General features: G+C 29.3%; 1 non-coding gene across 1 annotated transcript; it reads left to right on the plus strand.

The window, feature by feature from the left end:
• Positions 1-4,103: 4,103 nt before the first annotated feature.
• Positions 4,104-4,445, plus strand: LOC100215605 (neo-calmodulin). Its single transcript, XR_010642491.1, has 2 exons — positions 4,104-4,169; positions 4,328-4,445. It is a non-coding gene; the product is annotated as a neo-calmodulin (transcript).
• Positions 4,446-5,138: the final 693 nt, after the last annotated feature.

A 5,138-nucleotide genomic window follows, 5' to 3' on the forward strand; every position in this document is an offset into this window, starting at 1 on the left:
TTTAAATGTAATAACTTTCAGATCATCAATATGGATTTCGATCTTTTTGTTCTACAGCTGATTTGCAAGCAGTAATAACCAATAGGTTTTATCGTGCATTATATAGATGTGGAGAGGTTCAGGATATTGCTTTTGATATTTCTAAAGCTTTTGATAAAGTTTGGCATGCTGGTCTTCTACATAACCTTTCTTCTTACGGTGTATCAGGAAACATTTTTGAGATTATTGAATCCTTCTTTACCAATCGTAGTATTAAAATTGTCCTCAATGGAATGCACTCTTCTTTAAACCCTCCCACTTCAGGATTTCTTCAAGGTTCTATCCTTGGGCCTATACTCTTTTTAATTTACATTAATGATCTTCCAGATATTCTCACATCTAAGGTGGCATTGTTCGCTGATGGTACAACCATTTGTTCATGTCGTGATAAGAAGCAAACACTCTCTTATTGCTTGGAAAGGACATTTGAGCTTGAAAAGGATCTCACTTCTGCTACAGCATGGACTCGCAGTGGATGGTGAGCTTTAACTCAAAGAAAACTCAGTTTTTTTCAGCAAATCGTTATCGCAATAATCTAGATCTTGCTATACTTTTGAATGGTAATTTACTCAATGAGTCATCTACCCTTCATCTTTAAGGATTAACTCTTAGTTCCGATCTTTCTTGGAAACCATATATCAAATCGATTGCAAAATTAGTATCTACTAAGGTTACATCTCTTTATTGTGCTCAACAATTTCTTACTCTGGATTCTATTCCTTATCTCTATAAATCTCAAATCCGTCCTTGTAAGAAAAACTGTTGCCATATCTGGGGCGAATCTTTCAACGATGTCCTTTCTCTCTTAGACAAGGTACAAAAACGCATTGCAAACATAGTTGGACCGACCTGCTCTTGCAACCAGCCTCCAACCATTATCACATTGTCGTAATGTTGCTTCTCTTTCTCTTTTCTATAAATACTATAATGGAAACTGCTCTAAAGAGCTCGAGTCTCTTGTACCATCTACTAAAATTCAATCAGGTGTTACTCGTTGCTCTATTAAGTATCATCCTTTTACAGTGACTGTTACTAAGTGCTCTAAAAATTCTTATTTGTCCAGTCTTTTTCCTTAAACATCAGTTCTTTGGAACTCGCTTTCTTCATCTTGTTTTCCTAATTCATATAATTGCAATATTTTAAGTCGTCTTTCAATCGTTATCTTCTTCTATAAACCTCATATTTTCTCCTCCAGTAACTACCAACTCAAATAGTGGTTGCCTGCAGCCTTGTTGAAAATAAAGATGTTGAAAAAAAAAAAAAAAGAATGCTATTAAATAAATAATTTAAAAGTTTTAATTCGGTTGTTCTCTAAATATCGTGAGTTAAAAAAATATTTTTTTTCATAAATGTCTGTTGTCGAAAAGTAATCAAAATACGCAATGTTTCAACCATAAAGTATATTTTTTTCTGGTTGATTGACGTCATTGTTTTTTAATAATAAGTTCTAAAAGATAAAACTCGATAACTTAAGTTATCGTGTTTTTTCTTTTGGAATCGTCACGTAATTATTGTTAGCACATGCTCAAATGAGGGGCAGCTTTGTCTCTAAAGAAAAGATATTACTGAAAATAAATTATGTATGCGTAAATTTTTAAACTACTGAGCGCCATTTTTATAGAAAAGGAAACAGTGCATAAAATAGGTTACAAAACTATAGGTTTTAGCTTTAAAAGAAACAAGATGTATCAGCTAAACTATACCAGCTGCAGCAAAATTTATTATTCCACATACAACGTTGACTGATACGAGGAAAACATATTCCAAAGGTGGTATAGTACTTTTTTTGAAAAACCAAGAAAAAGCTCTTGTTCAAAGATTGCTTTATATGGCGCATAGAGGATTTCCTCACACAATAATGTGGTTAAGATTTGCTGCTTTTTACTAAGGCAAAAATCTTGAGTCAAAGTCATTTATTACAGAAGTCTATTTCAAAATGGCATAATAAATATTTGGCATCACGTAATTGGTTTCTCTCATTCCGAAAAAGGAACACTCAGGTAACACTAAGAATTTCTAAAGGATTTCTCTAGCAAGAGGAGAAGCATTTAAAGAGAACCCCATTCAAACATATTTTAACATTTTTAAACCATTTTATGAACAGTTAGACTAGCCAAATTTAATTTATGATTGTAATGAACCTTTCATCTGTGCCAAGGGTTTTTGTCAGGTTAAGTTAACTAATAAAGAACATGTCACACGAGCTACATTCCTGACCACTGTCAATGTAGCAGGAGACAGCTTATTGCCATTTTTCATATTTAAGGGAATAAAGATCTCAGATGCTTTTAAATTTCCATCGGGTACAAAACTACATTACAGTAAATGAGTACATGATGATCAAAAGATCAAGTTAACGAGTTTCATACAAAAGTGTATGGAAAAAAGTTATTTTTGTCACAAAAGTTATGTGAATATGAAACGATTGAATTAGAGCTATTGAAATAATATGCATTCCACCTCATAGTAAACACCGCCTCCAAACACTTGGTATAAAATGTCAATAAAGTGAAACAGATGTGGTATGAAGTCGGAATACTTAGCTAAAAATTACAATATTTCTCTTTAAAAATTACAATATTTCTCTTTAAAAATTACAATATTTCTCTTTAAAAATTACAATATTTCTCTTTAAAAATTACAATATTTCTCTTTAAAAATTACAATATTTCTCTTTAAAAATTACAATACTTTTCTTTAAAAATTACAATATTTCTCTTTAAAAATTACAATATTTCTCTTTAAAAATTACAATATTTCTCTTTAAAAATTACAATATTTTGTAACTTTTACATTACCTTTTTAAGAATATAAATATTTACAAAAAAGGATTGGTTCTAAATGACTTTTATCATTGTGGTTTGCATCCCCTATAAAATACAGCGAAAGAATTTTAATACAAAAGAATAGATGTGTTTAATAAAACGACAATTTAACAGGGAGATCTAAATTTATCTAATTAAGGAACTTTTTTAGCTTTTTAAAAAAAGCAACCACAGTCATCTCAAAACATTACCAAATAATGTTAAGTTTATAAAAGAACCTTCTCCTCATGCTAAAAAGACTGCAATAAAACGTTTAGCCAACAGAAGTCAAAAGAAGATCAGAATAAGTCAATCAAAACAAAAATAAAGAAGTTTTTTTTTCCAACTGATTCTAATCACCCAAGTACATTTAGTGGTTTTAAACTAAAAAATAACACTGAACGAGAAAATGTGGTTATTTTTGATATGCAGTAAATTTATTTTACGTTTGATTGATAACTCTAAACTTATAAAACATGTTCAAAAACGAAAAAACTGTTTTTTTATTTATAACTAAAGTGAAAGATAAATTAGAGCAATCAATAATTAATCAATCAAATCAATTGCATCGATCAACCAATTGTATCGAATAACTGATGGCACGCTTTAAACGATTGCGCATTCAAAGCTGCTGTCGCTAAAAACGTATAAAAAATTTAAATGTATACGAATGTATAGACTTAAAAATCAGACTAAAAGTAAACCGCCTAACTTTCTTTATTTTATTTAAACTCTAATATACTAACATTTTTTACTTAAGGCGGTAGTCATAACCTGGATGGATCTCAATGCATCCAAACCAACGAACTTTGTAAGTTATAAAGCATACATTGAAGTTTAATTTGGATTGATATATTAAATAGCAAAAAACTTTTTTTAAAACACTGTTTGTACTTTTATTTTTTTGGTTTAAGAGCAAGTTTTTTTCTGATGACGAAATAAATGGGTTCCGAGAAATTTTTTCAATGTATGACAGAGACAATAGCGGTTCTATCACTCTCAATGAAATTGGCGAAGTCATGAAAAGTGCAGGACTAAATCCATCTGATGAAGAAATAAAACAAATGATATTAGAGATGGATTCAAACGATAGTGGTACTATTGAGTTTTCGGAATTCTTAGCAATAATAAAAAGTCGAATTCAAAATAGCGAGTGCAACGGATTTAAAGAAATTTTTCTTAAGCATGATGTAAATGAATCCGGTTTGATTAACAAAGAAGAATTGCTTTCGGTAATCCGCACTAATAACAAATGATTCTCAGAAGATGATGTAGAAAATTTAATAAAGGAAGTGGGTCATACAAATAATTACGTCAATTACGAAGGTATTTTAAAGTATATTTTTTTGACACGATTCACTGAATTAAATTTTTTTTTAAAATGATGCTTTTTGCTCAAGTTCAGTGAATGTCATCGAGATCAGTCATCGAGATTTAAGATTAGAAATTTTTTATTATTTTCTGATGCTGATTTTATCTTTTAGATTTTTTGAAGGCATGGCGTGCTTTATAAAAACGCGTTAAGAAGTGATTTTTGTTGATAACTTCAAAGTAAAATAATTGTAAAAAAGTTATTTCAAGGAATAAAATATTTTTTTGTTCCTTTTTTTTCTTCTTTTCTTATATAACTCCTTTTTAACTAAGGTTTTTATTTATCATTTCTTATCAATTAAATTAAAAAACGTTTTTATAAAAAATGTAGTCTTCATAAACTTAATTTTTTTTAAATGTTTGAGATAATTCAAATAATCATTTTTTAATATATATATATATATATATATATATATATATATATATATATATATATATATATATATATATATATCAGGGACGTGGTGGCCCAGTACGAGGATACGAGGACTTGTACTGGGCCCTGATTCTGGCTCAGTAAATTGGGCCCCCAAAAAGAAATCGGGCCCCCAATCCTCAAAGAGAAAAAATTTATTTTAGTTCTATAAGTTTCTATCAGGGCATTTTTTACAACATTTTATTTAACTTGCTTTCACGTCGGTTTGTTTGTTTGTTTGGTGTCCGCGCAAAACAAACACTAAGTCGGCGGTAATAATAAAAGAAATACGTTAAACTTTAGTTTAGCGTAAATAAAAAGTTCGTTAAGCAAAGTAATTGAAACAAAAAAAAAAAAAAAAAAACTTTGTTTAGCGTAAATAAATAAAATCGCTGTGGAATAATAATAATAAAAAAAGTTGTTGACCTGAAATTGATAGATTTTATACTGTAAAAAAGTAAGTAATGCTTTAATCTTTACTTATAAATAGTAATTAAAAATAATAAAGT

The sequence above is a fragment of the Hydra vulgaris genome, chromosome 12 (genome assembly GCF_038396675.1).
Source record: "Hydra vulgaris chromosome 12, alternate assembly HydraT2T_AEP".
In the NCBI taxonomy this organism is placed as follows: Eukaryota; Metazoa; Cnidaria; class Hydrozoa; order Anthoathecata; family Hydridae; genus Hydra; species Hydra vulgaris.